This window comes from Lagopus muta, chromosome Z (genome assembly GCF_023343835.1).
Source record: "Lagopus muta isolate bLagMut1 chromosome Z, bLagMut1 primary, whole genome shotgun sequence".
In the NCBI taxonomy this organism is placed as follows: domain Eukaryota; kingdom Metazoa; phylum Chordata; class Aves; order Galliformes; family Phasianidae; genus Lagopus; species Lagopus muta.
Window position 1 is genome coordinate 68701855 of NC_064472.1, and position 18968 is coordinate 68720822.

Genomic DNA, 18968 nt, shown 5'->3' on the forward strand with positions numbered 1-18968 from the left:
ACTTATAAGAAGTATCAAACACAACTTCACTCCATTAATGGTTTTTCTTGCAGTATAAGAAGGGGAGGACTCCTCTTGGGGTCATAGAGTTCATTTTGCTTGCAGGTGTTGGCTTCTAATCTACTGGCCTTTTTCAGTGCTTGGTGCTAGCATTTTACTGGTTTCTGCAGTGTAATGAGATGTGGCTGATTACAGTGGTTGTGAGCCTCCAGTGGATATAGGATAAAGAGGTTCTAAAACATGTAAAATACTGTTGGAATTCAACTGTAAACCCTGAAGGAAACTCTTCATTTGACATGAACTTTAGGAGACCTTCTCTTGGAATGTAACAAAAAATAAATAAATAAAAGAGAAGTAGAAATAGAACTCCTTGGGCTGAAAAGATTCCTATTGAAATCTTCTCTGTAGTGATGGAGGATGACTAATAGAAAGAACTGCTAAAAAATATGACTGATCTCCATTGTGCACAGCACAGTTTAATTTGCTTTTTGTCCTAATGGCAGAGAAATTTGCAAGAATAAATCCTCACATGCAAAATCCTTGGGAATTTTGCATTCCTTCGGGAGTGTGTATCTAGGCAGCTTTTTTCTCTTTCTTTCTAAGGGTTTTGGAGGAAGCACAGCTTTACTTCTGCTTTTTCCATTAGTCAGTCATAAGTTCTTCAGTGCACCGCTTTACAAAATACATTAATCCAAATGCAAGTGCCAGCTCATCTTTTTTAATGCAGAAGTACAAATAATGTTACTAAAGGCTCAGCTGTTATTGGTAAAAAACTGGTGCATGAGCAAGGAGGTGCTTGTGTAAGCTGTTCTGTGCACTCAGACACCTGGGTTTGCTGCAGAACTGCTTTCCAAAGTTCTCAGAGCTACTTTCCATTGTGGCAGCCTGTGTAATCCACATGCAGTGGTGAATGAGGGTACCTGGAAAAGAGAACATCTATTCATGAGGTAGCAGGATTATCTTCTGCATCACTCTGTAAGCTGCCATGGCTACAAAACTAACCCCATTATATAAAGAAAGAGAGCTGTGCCAGTCACCACCAATACAGCTTATGTTTTCCTGAGTCAGGTGTTAGCTGTTCTCTTCTAGGAAATGAACTGGATTAAACGATGATCATAGCTTGATGTCTTCTAATAGAGAGTAGGTCTCTAATGGGCTCGTTTATGTTATAGTGGAAGGCTTCTCGCAGTAATACGGAATGCACGTGGACAGTGGATTTGGCTCTGGCAGTCTGAGTTCAGCTGACAATGGCTTTTTAAGGACGTGTCCTAATCTTCACAGAAACCCATTTATTACAGTCAAAAACAGGTAGCTGGAAGGAAACTGGATTTATAGGGGGGAATGGAAGTATGTGGGAAAACACTTGTGAGTAGCAGCCATTTGCCTTAGGTAGCTAAGATCAAAAATAGCTACATGAGATTCACCACAGAGGAGGAAAGGAATATACACCGTTGTCTTATGTTTTCAGGGTGGACAAATGGTTCAGTGATGCTGAAAATGATGCTTAAAAGTTGCTACTTTGTTCTTATCAGCAAGTTCACTATGAAATTTGAGGTGTTAAACCTTTGCCAAAGTTGCTTCAGGGAAGTCTGTGAAGATTTTCTTCTTGAAGTGTTAGTGGTTAACTTGTTTCCACTTCTGAGCACTTAGATTTAGGTCTGGAAAGAGTAACCTTAAGTGTCTTTGCAGTTTGCCTGACGATCCTGGGTTAGATTCAGTCGTGCCTGGTTTTCTTTTTCTTTATCTGTAGATTGTCATATGAGAACGTGTGGTGATTGCAAATTGGTAGGTAGCACAGCTCCATCATGCTGCTCACTCAGTCCCCCTATCAGAAGAGAGTAGGAAAATACAATAAAAGGCAGCAGGCTGGAGCTGCTCAGCCCTGGTACAGGGCAGTGCTGGGCTCTGCTCACAGAGGCCTCCCCTCTGCAGCCCCCACTACCAAAACCTTATGCACAAACCCATTATGGAATGGGAATCTTGTGTCTCATAGTCTGTTACAGCATTATCATCTGCTTTGGGAGTCACTTCTTCACTGTTTGTATTGAAAATGGACGGATAAACATTACTCATTCATTTTCTTAAAGAGCTAACAGTAATTGTTCATTTCTAAAAATACCTTGTCTCAGAGAATAACACAATATGTAGGTATATGAACGTAACTTTATATTACTTATAAGTGTCATTCTGCTTGACTTAAGAAAGGGAATGGGCAGAAGGATGAGGGTGTGAAGGGAGGAAAAGATGGAATCTGCAGCTTCCAGTTCACGCTGTAAGACTTACACATCTGAGCTGATTGGAATGGGATACCTTTACTATCAAGGGAAGCAGGTGAACAGTTTTTGGTTTGATGCAGCTGTTGGAGTTTAGTTGTCCAGTGTGAAATAAGTTTTGTAAGCAGTAGTTTTGCACTATTAACTGTGATGGAAATTTAGACGAGAACCAATGTGTCTTATGTCTATGCCAGAAATACCTGCATTTGAGCAGGTGAATCCCATGCTGTGAGTGGAAACTGCCACCAATTTGTGACTTTCCACTTCCATACAATGCATTCCAGAAGAAATAAATTTCTTTACTTCATGCACTTTGCAATGGCATGTGTATTCTGAAAGTTAAAGCCTTTTGTTGTGGCAGTGGCAGCTGTCCCCTTTTGGGCTACTTTATCCAAGCTGGGCTCACCAATGTTCTTCACAGAGGGGATGCTGATGAGCCTAAGGGTGCTGCTGGAACAGCCTGCTTAGCAGAAGTATTCCCAAGCTGCAGTGCTGCAAGGAAGGTGGTGTAGCTCCATTTTGGGCTGGGATGTTAGCAATATAGCCACCATGGTTCCTGGTGCTGGGTCTACAGCAGTGAAGCATTGACAGAAGCAGGGCATAGCAGATTAGGCTGTGCTCTTCTCTCTGGATAATATTGTGATGCCTTTGTAAATAGTACAGTCTGAATTTATTCAGTCCTAATCACTGTCACAGTGTAGTCATGTTTTAGGCAGTTGAAAGGCATAGGCTTATAGAATCAGAATCACACACTCACAGAATGACCTGGGTTGGAAGGGACCTCAAGGATCATGAATCTCCAACCCCCCTGCCACATGCAGGGCCAACAACCTCCCCATTTAACACTAGACCAGGCTGCCCAGGGCCCCATCCAACCTGGCCTTGAACACCTCCAGGAATGGGGCATCCACAGCCTCTCTGGGCAGCCTGTGCCAGCACCTCATTACTCTCATAGGAAAGAACTTCCCCCTGACATCCAACCTAAACCTTCCCTCCCTCAACTTAAAACCATTTCCCCTTGTGCTGCAGTTATCAGCCCTTTCAAAGAGTTGACTCCCCTCCTGTTAGTAGGCTCCCTTTAGGTACTGAAAGGCTGCAAGGAGGTCACCCTGCAGCCTCCTTTCCTCCAGGCTGAACAAGCCCAGCTCCCTCAGCCCGTCTTCATATGGGAGGTGCTGCAGCACCCTGATCATCTTTGTGGCTCTCCTCTGGACCCTCTCCAACAGCTCTCTGTATTTCTTGTATTGGGGAACCTAGACCTGGACACAGTGCTTCAGATGGGGCCTCCCAAGAGCAGAGTAGAGGGGGACAATCACCTCCCTGTCCCTACTGGATAGCTGCTAATATATAACTGAGAATTGCTTGAGTTGCTTATCAGGGATTTTTATTCATATCCTTATTTAGTGTTTGTGATTGTTTGTTGTGCCATGTAATCTGATGCTTGGTCCAGAAAGGTGGAATTGCTGAGTTGTTACAATTAGGTTTCTGAGGCTGGGCCTTTAGTTGCCCTTAATATAGGCCTGTGCTCAGTAATGCATTAAATTAAGCTGATAGGTACTCTATTATCTCTATTATTGTCTTGTTCACATTGTTCCATCATTTGTAAATTCCATGGCTCAATTATATCCTGGTCACTGTGTTTATATTGTTGCAGTAATGCTGTGAGACATTAGTACTAAATTCAACACCATTTATGCTGTTCATAGTGATAGAATGTAAGTGTCTTTTAGGTTGGTCTTGTTTCCCTAGTTAAGCTAATGAAAGCAAAAATATAATGGTCTGGTGTACCTTATCTGTTGCAAAAACTGTTTTTCAAGCACTTTTAGAACACTGAAGTTCCCAAAAATTATGTCCAAATGCACTGGAAGGGAATAAAAAAACCAGATCCATTACAAGTGTATTTTTTGCCATGGTTTCTCATGTTGTCTCAGACTGCTCTTTTTTGCCCTCTATGTTGGGTAGAAAGAAAGTGAAACTATTATTAGTGTCCAGTTTAATGCAGTTTGTGGAAAGGAGTAATTTCAAGTATGTTTCTGAAATGTTAAATCCTCATGAAGAATAGGCTCAGAATACACTGCCAGTAGGAGATCCCTAACATGGCATTGTATTTTGTGAAAGGTATACAGCATTTTGAAGGCACGTTCTCCCCATAGTAGAAATAGTAAAAAGTGACTGTTACCACTTATCTTTTACAGGACTGTCATCTTAGCATTCCTCTGGAATAATGTATTGCACTGCTGGCAGGAATTAATGTCTGTAAACATCAGTGAATGCATGAGTATGACAGCAAAGAAGGCCTGATACTCAGTCTGCAAAAACTGGCATAGAAGCTGGATGTGAAATTCAGACTTGAGTGGAAATGTGTTTACTCACAGAATGGTTGCTGCTTTACTGAAAGTAAGGTGTTAATTTGGTTGTGAGATAAATATGAGCCTTTCCAGGACAGTTTTGTGCTATTCTGCACTACTTTTTGCATCCATCCTAGGGAAGCAATGCATGCTTCAGTTCTTATGCTCTGCTTACAGCAAAAATAGCTTATGTGAAGATGAGTCTGTTTACTGGAGGTTTAATCCTGAAGATCTTCCACACGTGTGCTGGTGTTTCAGCTCAAGGCAGAGTATGATGACAGTAGGAGCTGTTTTGGTTTCTCCAAACAAACAGTGTCTCCGTTGTGTTCTCCACAGATGTCCCCTTTTCGTGGTTCATCCCATTGTCCCTTCACACTTGCCTGTGGAGACTCTCACCAAGTTTGGCCAAGCAGTGCAGCTGCCCAGGCTCTCTGCACCCTTGGAACCTCTCCCAGCTGGGGATGCTGGTGTGGTACTGAGCCATCTGACTGTGTTTATCTGATCATGCTTTTGAAACAAAAGCTTTCTCAAGTCCTAAGCTGACAAGAAGTATAATGCTTGATGTAATGTTTCCTGCATATTTTTTTTTTTTTGCCTGAAGCTGTTCCATAACATATGTTTGATGCTGGAAGGAGCTCTACAATTAATCCCTGTCCCAATGATAGAGGAATGTGGCAGATCAGAAGCGAGTATATAAGGCTATCCCCTACCTTTTAGCATCCATGTGATGAAATCTCTTTTGTGTGAGGTGAAGTTCAGGAGTGGAGTATGCCATTTCACAGTCTGGATACAGTATCTCTGCAGGGCAATGAAATAAGTCAGGTTATCCAGGGAGTGTTGTCAACAAGCAAAAGTTTTATGTGTCCAGCCTTCCACAGGTGACAACTGTTACGTGAAGTTCTGTGAGGTATTGTTTCATTTGTCTTAAATGCATTGGATAGCTAGCTGCATAATAGAAATCATGAGTTCTGTTACACCTCCAGAGATGTCTCTTGTGAGAAGCTTGTGGTTACATCAAGTGTGCAAGTTTTAATGAAAATCTATAGAACATAAAGGGAACCTGTTTACATCTCTGTAGCTCAGAGCAGCTGCATATTACATTACATCTGCAACTCTGTAGATGTTATCTGCTTCAATAAATTACACTGGATTTTTAATATTAGAGATTGCAAGGGCTTTCACAATGTATTCTCATAATTTATCAATATGCTTATGATAAGGTAATCCTCATGCCTTTAAAGAGGTCATGATGGGCATCTTAGAGTTACCTGTCATCTTGTGTTGTAATATACCAGTATGGCCATTTTATTGTTGTGAGCTTGATTTTAACTCTGTGTAATCCAGTGATCAAAAATGTATTTGAATTTGAATGTATGTTTTGCAAATTAGCTACTTTTTAGTTTTCAGAATATTTCAGTTTTGCATGTTGTTTTGGCTCAATTTCTTTCTTTCACTAAGTACTGGAGCATATACTACTGGGGTTCGTATTTGTTCTAGAAAAGAAGTTGGATTTGAAAGAAACTGAAGACTGATGATGCATACCACAATTTGGAAAATCCTTGTTTCCTGGCAGAGGCAGATTATTCCATTTTAATTATAACCAATGTACTCAAAACTTAGGTTTTCTCCTTTTGTCATGTTTCTTTATAGTGGCCATGTTCTCTACATTTATGTATTACTTATACCACACTTTTCATGCCATCCTCAGTGCGTTTGCTAAAGAACAAATCACAGAGTAGTGTCTCATCAGTCTGGCTCTAACATAAATGGAGCTCATCTGGTTTGTTTAGAACAAACATGTGAAGGATTGGGTGGCAGATTCTAGTCATTCAGGCTGTAGAATTTGTGGTGTGTTATCCCATTCTTAAAACAGGAAGTGTGAAAGAAGAGTGCTTCTTTAATTGTATGTCCTCCCACATACAAGCAATAAGGTAATACTTAAACTTGTCTGAATGTGATGTTACCAAAAGCAGTCACTGTAGGTACTTCACACTTTCTTCATATATCTGCCTGATTGTTTTCTGTAGTCTAGAAGCTTAGTAGGGACAAAGAAGGATGTAACCAGCAGCCTTTGTTTTCATGCCTCCTGTCAGCCTTCTCAATTGCTTTTTAGCTGATACCTGAGCCAAAGCGTGTGCTTTTCTTATAGTGCTGAATATGACTGCAAGAAACACTTAGTAAAGGAGTGGAGAAGGAAAGAAGGAAAAAAATGCACAAGGAGAATGGAATGAATACTTTGGAACGAAGAGAGGAATAGAAGAGGAAGAAATTCCTAACATAGAAAACAAAAGAGAGGAAAGCATTTCTGAATATTTGCTTGTTTTCACAACATTGCTGAAATGTGAGTTTTCAGACTGTGCAGCAGCACGAGAGAAGCTGTCTGTTAACTACTAAGTCAGTGTCATTGCAGCCTCTGCAGATAGGCTCCCAGTGGTTTTCCTCTTGATAATTTTTAGGTATTATCAGTGGTTCCTGAAGAAATATCTGTAGCCTAGATATTAAGTCTTACTGGAGTCTCAGCAGTAGTCTCCAGGATACTAGCTCTCTTAAAAAAACACCGTTTGCTCAGAATTTGGTTGTGTAGTTTGCCATCCTGAATTCTCACACATTTTACCAAGGGCAGCTTGGGCTTCTGTTCCAGCTGTGGTACGTCAGGTGTTCAGTCTTGGTCAGACACTTGGTTGGCATACTGTTCAGAGAGCAGAGATATTATTATTGCAGATTACTCTTGGGATCTGTGGTGATTACTATCTTAAAAATCATGGTGGCATCTTCCTACCTAATAGCAGATACTGTGTGTGATACAGCTGGGTTTACTCAAATAATTTGTGATGGGATCTAAGCCATCATGTATGGAATGTGTGGATGGCAAGAGATGTGACTGAAATGGGATGAAGAATAGCAAGGTAGCAATCCAGTTTCCTAACCATTTATGTATGTAGCAACCATAATGATGAAAGCAGAGCAGTCAGTCTAAATTTGTTTTGGCTTACTGCCAATTTAGAAATAAATTATTGGTACTAAAATTTCTGTGAACATAAGCAGTATTCACAGGAATGCTAAAGACACTGTAAAATTTTAATGAATCAATTAAAATGTTAAATATAATAAACCCACATAACTAGCTAAATAACTACTGGTAAAAGATTTCAGTACCATTATCTTCTGGGTGTTGCAGGATGTGTGTGTATGGCAGGAAGTGGATGAAAGAGGGAAATGCAGAACCTGGACATGGGCACATTCAGCAATGCAGCAGAGTTTATACTGTGGCGTGAGCCAGGATGTGACAATGAGGTCACGGTCTGGATGAATAGATGAAAAGCATGCTGCTGTTTCAAGTGCTTCCTATCTGGAAGACTGCACTAAAGTGACGGGAGGGCTGTGGTGGAGTAGAAACCTCAGATACTAATCAGCCTTTAAAGACCAGGCACTGAATCATCTTTCAGAAGAATTTTCTCTGGTGCTGTTTTCCTTCAGTTAATTGCATTTAACTTGGACGTACAACTTAAGTTTTATATAACGTTCTCCAAATTATTTGCAAAAATTTTATCTGCAATCTTCCCAAGATGTTGGCAGGGAATAGTTCTAAATTAGTTTTCCAGCTGCTGAATATCAGTGGATAATGAAGTGCCTTATATCCAGATTGGAAGTGAGCTGTTAACAGAATAAAGCAGATATATGATTAGAGCTGGCTTTTTAGTATTTTTCGTATTTTGGTGCTCTGATCTCACAGGGACTGTTTTTGTTTCTTTTTCTCTGCAGAGATCTGCCGAGATTGTGTTGGTGCAATTACTTTGCACCAGCCTCTGACGTCTTAAGGGTTATACAGATTCATACAATCAAGTTGAAAAGGAACCTAAATGGTCGTCTAATCTAACTACTACAGTAAAAAGGGTTATCTACAGCTCAGAGTGCTGTCCATGCTGAGCTTGAATGTCTCCATGTGTGTGTGAATCCTATGAAATCTTGTTTAGAAGGAATGAAACTGCTACAGGTGTGCGTGTTGTACGTGTACGCTCACTGCTTTACTAGAGGTGGTGTGAATTCCTCCACTACTATGACCACTGTAACCATTCATTGGTTTGGATGTATGTTTGGCAGGACAGCATATCCTGTAATATAGGATCCCTGGCATCTATTTTCTCTTAGGCATTTAAGTGACACTTTTCCCTTACAGCAGCTCCTTCTGAGCTCATAAAGCTCCATTTGCTTTATGGTAGAAAGGCATCTTAAAGTTCTGTGGGTTAAGAAACACGACCACAGAACCTCCCTACAAAAATTTTAGAATTATACCAGCAAATCAATGTTCCTAATGATGTTGCTGTGATTGGGGCCCAAGACAGATGGAGACTTGCTTTTGAATGACAGCGTGTACTGCTTATAAATGTACATGTGAAGCTTTTTTCTTGGTCAGAAATTTTGTGGAAGGTACTGAAATTATGGTGTGGGAAACATGCCACATAAAGTAGATCTGTAGGATGAATCTTAGATGCTTTGACATCTCCCACTTTAAAACTGAGCCAGCTTTATAGTGAATTTTTAATCACATCAGCAATTGGTTTTTAGTTAGAGATAAACTAAGCTTTGCCAAGCCGTGGGGAAGGACTGCCATTCAGACCAGGGTCCTTCAAGCACTGTCTTCCCGTGACCACTGGCTGTGCTTTCCCTACTTGCTGTCTGCTCTGGTCACAGAGCATAGTGAATAATCAATTATTTTGTTTCAGGGTAACTGCTTGTTTTAATGGTCAGAAAAGAATCCATCTTAACGCTCCCCTGCTGATCACTTTTACTTGCTATTAAGTCAATCATTTTTGTTCCCTTCCTTCTGTAGTGTAAAGTGATGAGATTGGCTTGAGAAGACAAATCTTATAGTGAAGAAAGTTTCCTTCCTAATATACTTGTGGAGGGCCTAATCCTATGGGTCTCAGAGTGAGTGCTTTTGTGGTTGTAAAAGGCCAACAAAAACACTTTCTGTCTTTCTAGGATGTGCTTAGTATGTCTCAAACGCTTGCAGTGCAAGGTGTGCTGCTGTGATAGCCAGTCAAAGACTGATATCAGCAGATACGATATCCTCTCCTCCCAACACAGTAGACTTGCTTTACTGACAAATTTTTCTCTACGAACTTGGTTTTGACAAACTTGTTATAGTGAACTCGCTTGTTTACAGGCTTGAGACAGTGCATCTGTAAGCCTCACAGGCTAAAAAGTATGCCTGAAAAGGACCCTGAGTCACTGTCATCATCTTCATCATCTTGGTGGTCACTGTTGCCATTTGCTGGTTTGAGACTATGACTTCTGCATGAGTGCATTAACACCCCTACCCCTTCTCCAGTGCTGCAGGCTGAGAGTAGAACTCCTCGAAACAGATGCCCAAAACAGACTGGTGATCAATCTTTTTTCCTGTCTTGTTTTTCTGACGCTTTTTTTCTCCTCTGTTTTCTTAGTTTTCCCTTTTTGTTCTTTTTCTTTGTAAAATTATTAAGAAATTGCAAGACATATTTTGGCTTCTGGAAAGCTGTATCTCTTGTACAGTTGCTAAGTTGTAAAGTTGTGAATTAGTTGTGAGTCTTATTTTGGTTCCTGAAAGTCTCTAAGGACTGTAAAGAATGATTAAATACTCTGCTTCTGCATATTCTGTTTAACATGGGGGATAATTAAAAATCCGCCCAAACCTGCTTTCCAGATCAGCTGGTGAGTGGAAGTTTTGTTTGCTGTGTTGAGTGGCTTTTTGAGAACAATACAGATTGAGCAGTATGTAGTGGCAGAGAAGAGGCTTTGAAATCTTAAACTGTTTAGTTTGCTGGAAAATTGCATTGTAAACTCCTTGGGTGTGTGTGGAGAAGAGTGCAATTCCATAGCTGTTCCTACAACCTACTCCTAGTGCAGGGTTCCTCTGGTGTTACTGTTCTGTTGTTTTGTCTCATAGTTCTTGGAGTTTGGTTTTTGCTACTAAACTGTATTGAAGGATATTTTTTCTGTCTGCATGAACAATCTGTGATTATCAGCTGTATTCTTGTAAACTGGAGAGGAGCAAGCTGTCCTTAGGAGAGGTGATTGTTATCACAGTGTTCTTTCCAATAGCATGTGTTGTTTAGATCATGTCTCTGAGTGCATTTACTTACTTGTATTTCTGATCTCATAGGTGGTAAAGAAAGCACATTTTGTTTTGTTTGTTTTGTTTTTTGGTACAAGTTACAAGCTGCTTATTTAGAGCTTTGTAGTGTGGATGAGTACTTCACCCCAGGTATTCTGTTTCTAGTCTGGTTTATGGGAATGCGTGTGTTTAACAGATCCAGCATTTCCTGCCCTGCACAAAATAGTAGGTCATTTTGACCAGATGATAAGGTCAAACATGGTAAAATTACAGGGTGGTAGTCAGAACTGTTCTCTGGACAGAAATCTCTTCAGCCTTCAAGCCAATTTAGTCCTACAAGTTCAGAACAACTCATAAATCAGCACTGACTGATCTATTTCTTTGAATTTTGGAGGTAGAGGACACACAACCAGACTGCTACAACTACAAAGGCTATGCCTTGTGACTGAGTGTGTTGAAATGCAGTATGTTTTGCCAAGTCGCAGAACCACCAGACCCTTAGCCTTCACTGTCTTCCTGCTGTAGGGCCCATAACAGTCCCACTCAGATATGAGTCACCAGAGGTCAAATCGAGGGGCTACCTGGGACAGGCATAACCTCAACTGCTACATGATTTTGGGTTGATCTTGTCTCTCAGTAACGTTGAGCTAAGGGTAATTCTTTGTAATGCAAAATCACTATGCCATGTTGAGAACTGTTTGTAATGAAGGGTGCAGAACACCACCTGATGATGCTGTAGACTCCCTGCAGGTCTTTTGCTCTGAAACCTGGAGCTACTTAGAACTGAGGCTCTCTGTCACCAACCTGCTTCTCCTCTTTTCTCCCTGGGACAGCCAGCTTGAGATTTGGCAGCAGAAGCCAGATTTAGGCTAACCTTTCTATATCTGGTTTTCTGAGTAGATGTGGTTTTCTGAGCAGTCTTAGTTATTTATGTTTGCCAGCATAGTGTATGTAGCATGACTGCCTTTGTAGCTCTGTTTCTTGATGTAAAAATGAGTAGTTTGAATCAAAATGATACTGTATGATGGAATGTATGATTTAGATGTTCTTGAACACATATGTGGTTTCCTAAAACTAAGGCTTAGTCTAAAAATGAAGACCTTGGCCACTGTTTGCAGGGTAGGGAACTTGAAGTTTCGGAGGATAAAATGCTGACTTTTAGCAAAAAAGCTACTGTACTGCTGTGTACAGAGACCTGCCCTCCAGTGTGTCTGTACACGTAGAAAAGTAAGGCCCTGAGTTTAGATCTGAGACCACTGGAGCAATTTTGTGTACGTATGTTTTGTTATTTCTTACCACTCACGAGACCTGTCGTGGTCATTCTAAAAACAGACTTCCTAGGATTCATGTTAAATCTCAGCTTTTGGATTTTGTCCTTGAGAATTGTGTGAATGTTCTTGGTGTGTGGGGGTGAGAAGGAAACTGGATTTTAGTGCCATCTACTCAGTTATTCCAGCACTTTTGAAAGGCAGAATGCAGATTGAGGAGCGAGTTAAGCTGAATAGAACAAAGAGATTTATGAACTGTAACCACAGTTTAACTCATTCTTACTCTCTTTTCAAAGGAGTGTATTCAGAGGATAAAAGTAAAATTTTACTTCTATTGAAGGTAGAAATGAAATGAACTGGAAGAGAAAAATGCATGTTAGGGAGAATCATTGTGTAGTTTAGTTTGTATCCCTGTTTTCTGTAAGCTGTTAGAATTTATTTACTCCATTTAACCATCCTGTTCATATTTTTAAAAGAATGAATGATAATAACAGTTCTCTGTCACAATAATTTCAGTGGGAACACCATCCACAGAGACGGCAGGATTTTGGACAAAGCAGGGTTTTTGAGCTGGTTTTTTTGCTACTCCTACCAGAGCGTAGGTCAGCCCAGCCATGCAGTCCACCAGTGTGGTGTTTGCAAGAGCAGTGATTGCAAGACCAGCTGGCCAAGCTATGCACATGCATTTGTAAAAGCTTTTTTTATTAATAGTGGGAAGAAGTAGCAGATCACAAGGAATTGACAACTGAAAGCAAAAGCTGTTGGTGTATTTAGAAAGTGCGTGGCTTTGTGGCTGTGTTTGTAAGCATGCTAGCTATAGCTCAGACCAGTTGAAGTTTGTGAACCAAGAGGAGAACTATAAGAGCTGGGTAGCCAAAAAAAAAAACACCCAACAACCATCATTCAAAGGCATTGTCAGTACTGAACATACTTCACTGCATGATCCTGTCACTCTGTCAGAATTCAGCCTCAGTAGATGCATGAGCCAAAGGGAGTTCCCAACCTGCTTTAAGGACTTGGAAGGTCTGAAATAATGGCAAACACTGTGATTCAGTGACTGTGGCTAGAAAGGCACTCCTCCATGTTTCACCCATCCTATCCTTTGCCCTCCACAGACAGTGCTTATGCTGTCCTCTTTCCTGTGCTGTGTATCCAATGCAGGGGATCAAAGAAATGTACTGGGGTGAAAAATCAATGGTCTCCTTAATTATTTAGTTTAGTACTCAGCCTTATATGGGTTTTGAAGGGATTATATCCACTTAGGCCACATGTCACAGAGGACATGGTAAGAGGACAGGAACATGAAAGGCTAAGAGTTGAAGTGGAACAGAACTTTCCAGAAAGAAATTACAGCCATACTTTTGCATGAACATCAGTCTGTAGAAGGTAATAACCTTAAGTTCTTGAACAACGCAGGAGTAAGGGCTGAACTTCAGTATAAACTAAACCATCAATATTTTGTGATTTCTTTACTCTTTGTAATTCTGAGGAATCCTTTTTTCAGCTGACATGAAGTTGTCTTCTATAGCAAGGACATATTCCTGTTTGGATTACTATGGATGCTATTACAACATAGACTTCCAATAAGCAAGTAAGTAGGAGGGTATACTAGTACCTCTCCAGAACTTCTGATGAGATGTTAATTCCTGTTACACTTCTGAAAGCCTCTAGAATGACACTGATTGAGAAATGAGCCCTCCATTAATACAGAAATGTTTGTTCCTATGGTGAAAAGCATGCCTAATTTGTTATAATGAAGTTTACGCCTAAGATTTATCCTCTCTCATCCCTGCCATTGCTCCTTAGACACAATGGAGGGACTTCTTCAGTCCTGTTTATTGTTTTCCAGTTTAATCTCTATGAAAATCTCTGTAGTTTGGCAGAGTCATGAAGTATGATTCTGTTTCTTTTGTCAGGCATTGCAATGACATTAATGTAGAGGTTTTTAAGCAGAAGCCGATCCAGTGAAATTACTGTTTGTCAAATATTACAGGAATACATTCATTTTAAGGGACCCAGCTTTATAGACAATTATCCATTATATTCTGCTTTCCTTCTTCAAGTGTTAAGCTTAGAAATAAGGCAGTAGGAGAAGGGGAAGCAGTTACAGCTCCAAATCAAATAAGAATTGAGTAAAAATCCTTTATTCCACTGAACATTGACACCTTGATTATTAAAATACTGCTTGTACTATATTCTGCAATCTCTTACCATTGTGGTTTTTATTAATCCCAGGAAACCACTTGCTCTTTTTCTTTTTTTTTTTTTTTTCTCATGCACGAGCAAAAGAAAGGCTTGCTATTACTTGTAAAATGGATGTTGTTGTATATTTGGGAAATGTTTCTGACTATGGGAAGACTTCTTTACAGTCAGCGCTTTCCACTGAGGACCTTGAAGCTGTACTGTTCTCATGGTTATCATATAAGCATTAATGTAAGGCAATACTGGTAGCTCTATAGAAAAGCGAGCAACTTGAAGAAACTCAAGAGTCCTTCTGTGAGAAGACTTGAAGCCAAATTCCATATTTTTCTAGAGATGCTGGGATTTTTACCACCACAAGAAATAGCAAATTCTTGTCCTCAGGCATCAGTTAGCTTCCTTTCACTGAATGCTACCACTTGCTATTGTTATTTTGCACATTAATTAAAATGCTCTGAGTTTTCAGCTAAGTAACATAGAAACCATGGATAAAGGCTGAAGCAGGACTTTTTTTTTTTTTTGTTAATAATGTTGATTCTTCCTGAAAACATTCACTGCAGAAATCATGGAGAAGCTATACAGGCCAGCATCTGGAAAACCAAGTCACTGTTTATACATTTCTATGTAGCGTCCATGGGAGCTCACTTTTTATGAGCTTAGAAGATTGTTGAGAATAGGATAACATGTAGAAAAGGATACAATGACTTTTAAAACCTAGTTCCTGTGTTTGTACATGGTGCTTTTTCGAGACACTTCCTCAGTAACCCAAACTTGCTTTGATCCATTTTCCTTTCTCTTTCAACTCTGGTAAAACCATAATGCAAGTCTATATTACATGTTAATAAGGGTTGTTGTCCTTTTGCTTGCTGTGGTTTTATCGTTTGGTTTGTTTGTTTGTGTTGCCCCCCCATAAAGAAATGTATGAAGTTTCTACCATAAATTTGCACAGCATGATTGTACAGCAGTTTTTTTCTTATGATTAAACTTGAATTGCACAAACTTGTGCAAGATATGTGGGATATTATTCCTATTTATTTTGATGTTTTTTGCTGTCTAAATAGGAAAGGTGTTTTAAGATTTCTAGATAGGCCATTGTTCACTCAATTGTTCTTTGTACTTTGCTGTGTTACAAGAACTGATTGTAATGTAGGATAATGGTTGCTCTCAGTCAGGAGACTGAATGTAGAGAAAGTATGTATTTGAATATTCAAAAGGAAGAATAGTATGTATGGTCCTCTATTTAAAGAATATTGTGCCTTGTATTAAAACTGTATTAAATTTGATAGTCAAGTATGAAGCCAAATATGAGAAGTCTACAAAGTGTTGGTACTTAATGGGATTTGGATCAAATGTGCTTTTCTAGAGGCTGCAGATGACTTTGAATCAGACCGTACAAGTGCTCAGAATGAAAGCTTATATTTTTGGAATGGAAAATATAAAAGAAAATGAGGATTCAGAGTTGATTTTTCAGACAGTGTCTTGTAGGATAGAACGCTTACTGTGTCTTTGATGCTGGGGAGGTCATGTTTCTTCACTTCCTTGGCAAATAAAATAGGAATTGTGTGAGCTACCTTTCTGCTTAAGGCTCGTGTTATGCTCACTAGAGTGCTCTGATGAAAAGCATGTGATTGCAAACAGTGTCATGTAACATTCTTATGCCTGTGATTTAATAGAAACTGTATGAAGAAATTATATGTTGGGTTTTTAACTCAACAGTGACTCAGACAGGGTGGTGGTGATGTTTTGCTTATTTTTCTGTCTGTGTGGGTGGTATCTGTGTGGGCAGGACTGGTTTATGAGCTGATTTGGTGTACCTGTTCACCAAACTGTATCATTCAGGCCATGGAATATTCTCACAAGAGTATTCTGTGTATACTTTGGAAACGCACTTTATCATTTGAAGGAATTGCCCACTTGAGTTGCCCATAGAGGGACAGCTGTAAATTAGTGTTACAATTCAGAAGTGAATCTATCATGTGTCAGAAGCCAGTTTCTGTGGCCTCTGACATCAGTCAATATAAGTCCTTCTGGCATTACTGGGGTATGAAGACTGTTAGACACAAACAATGCCAAATAAGTAATCAATAGTCAAGTTTAATTTTACATGGAAAGGTGGTGCGACTGTGCCGATTTCAAGGAGCTATAATCCATTATAGCCAATACAGCAGCATTATTCGCAGCATGTAGTCACTGAAATAACCCTCCCAAGACCACTTTAGGTAACGAAACTGTGAGCATTTCTCACTCTCCACAGATGAGAACTGTCATGAAAGTTAAAATGATGGCAGGCATGCCAAATTCCATCGTCAGTGCTTTAAAAATCTTGAAGTTTTGCTCACCATTTGTTGCGATCGGATGGGTTTACTTTTGATAAAGCCATACGATTTTGAAGCAATATATTTCCTTTCAAAGTCTATCACTACGAAGTTTTAATTTGTGATCCAGAATGGAATGACAGACCTCTCATCACTTGCTGAGTAAAACACAATGCTGCAACATGCTGGAAGTCCAGTGGTGCGTGAGTTTCTCCAATGGTTCCATGATTCAGCCCAAAGCAGAGGCCATCCTGCAATTAAGTACCACTTCATTGCCTAAACCATAAAGATACTTTTAGAGACTGCAGACTGTCGCTAAAGCTTTTCAATTAGCATAAGCCTTTGAAGGATCCAAATCTAAAGTGGGTGAATCTCAGCTGAAAATCAGGTACTCTGCTGAAGCTCAGGCTGTTCTTTTGTCCCTTGTAAGTAATATGAAAGCTTATTTCTTCCAGGAAGGTAGTGGTGATGCTATCTGTAACTGTTTAGAAATGCTTGGTAGCTGGGTGCTGTAGTGGGAGCAGTAAGGACACAGCATAGCATGCAGGATCCCTGTCCATTGCAGAAGTGAGGGGGAGGTGTCAAAAAATCGTGTTTTTCTTCATTCATTTTGGCAAGCTTTTGAGTGAAGAACAGAGTTAACTAGATAGCAGATATCCTCACAAAACTGCAAAAAGCGATTTCAGAGAACTGATTCACTGATCTTCACCATACTCTTTATTATATTTTTTTAAGTGAAAATGATTGAGAAATTAAATACACGTGTTCCCAGCTTTGCACAGCTTTCCAGGATATTTTAAGAGAGAGGAAAAATAGATCAACTGATAGTAGGCATTACAGTATGAGTTTGACATGTACAGTCCAGAGTAGTAAATATGTTTTTTTATCAGGTAAATTTGCAGATAAATAAGAGACGTGGCCTTACCTTTTACTACAAGATGCTGAACATAGGATTCTCAGTGCAGGAAATTCACAGGCAATTCTCATTTATTTTCATTCCCCTTGTTGTATTAAAGCACATTTTATCTGACTGCATAGTAATCTTATGTTATTAGCTGTTGAGTTGCGTTAGACCATGATGTATGTATGCTTCTGTGAGCAATTTCACCATTTGATTCTTGGTACGTAGAAGACTTGAGACAGTGAGTTGTTTGGTGAGTGTTTTGTTACTTCTTCTGTGTTCACCGTTTTTCTGCAGTGAAAGTTTAACAGCAGCGAATATTGTTATCTTTTCAAGATGTGTTTTATTTGTTTCGCAGCTAGTTGTTTTAAATAAAAATGTTGTGTCATGGTGAATATTTACACGTGAGGAAGTAGCCATGTTAGAGTGCCATGTGTATTACACTCAAAAGAAGTAGTGACCTGAGCTGTGAAACTCCTGTTTGACATCCTTTCTGCAAACTGACACGTTGGCTCCATGCCATCTCAAAGTGTGCCAGTCACCAGCTCAGTCTGAGCAGCAGTAACCACCTGTCCTTCAAAAGGCTTTTAAATAAACAGCCTGCTGCCACAGAGCATCTGAAAGCCGGAAGTTATGGTCTTTGCAACAAACTGGAGGACAAGGCTGTCTCATAAAGCACCCTCATTTCCTGCTAATGACTCTTAATTTGACTATTAGGAGGCTGGCCTTCCCGGCCTTTGTACTTCATTATTTCCAGACTGTGCAGGAATACTACATCAAGGGCCATGTCAGGTGTGACAGTGGCCTCCCTGGGGTCCATCCCTGCATGTCTCATGTTTTGCTGACAGAGGAAGAATGACTGCTTATAAACTCATGATTGAAGTATCTCTGCAGGGTGGTGTAAAGATGTGCCATCAGCGAAAGGAAAGGGCAACTGGTTTTATTTAATCTTCCAGCTACTTGGGGGAGGATTTTCCATGTTGCTTACATTCTACTGTGTGGAGATGGGGTCTAACACTACGGTTCTCCTTGCCTAGGTATGCGCTACTTTCTTCTGGTGAACAAAAAAAAAAAAGCCTTTTTCAAGACCTTTCTGCCTCTCTTGAAAGCTTTAAGAGTGCCTTCAGAGTAATTCAGTGCTTTCCATGCACAGCTTAAGGAAAACAGTAGAGCACACAATCCCATGAAGAGTGTTCAATAGACACTGATAGGGTAGGATGTTTATAGTGCTATGAAAATTTAAATCAAGGGCCACAGTCTCTTCTCACGCCTCTTATTCTCCACACCCTTCTGCATCTTTGTTGCTCCACTTTGGACACTCTCTAATACCTTTACATCTTTATATTGTGGTGTCCAGACCTGCACCTAATACTCAAAGTGAAGCTGCACAGCACAGAGCAGAGTGGGACAATCCCTTCCCTCTCCTGGTGGCAGTACTGTGCAGAGGCAGAGATCCACCATGCTGGCTGTTCCCCTGTAGAGAAGATAAATAGAGCTATTAAGAAAGTGTCAGCTTCACCATTGCTTTTTAATAGTTTTACACAGTCTAGTAGAAAATTAAAACCATTGT

At 40.0% G+C, this 18968-nt stretch overlaps 1 protein-coding gene across 9 annotated transcripts in view; it reads left to right on the plus strand.

The window, feature by feature from the left end:
- Positions 1-18968, plus strand: part of MOB3B (MOB kinase activator 3B) — an 87475-nt gene that overhangs the window by 18994 nt on the left and 49513 nt on the right. The window contains exon 3 of one of the 9 annotated variants that reach the window (XM_048931213.1): positions 13488-13574. The exons of 7 other annotated variants lie outside the window; for them this stretch is intronic. The gene's annotated coding sequence lies outside the window, so the exon portion shown is untranslated. Of the gene's footprint in view, positions 1-13487; positions 13575-18412; positions 18436-18968 lie in introns of those variants that run through there. One more of the 9 variants, XM_048931218.1, reaches the window with a different exon arrangement.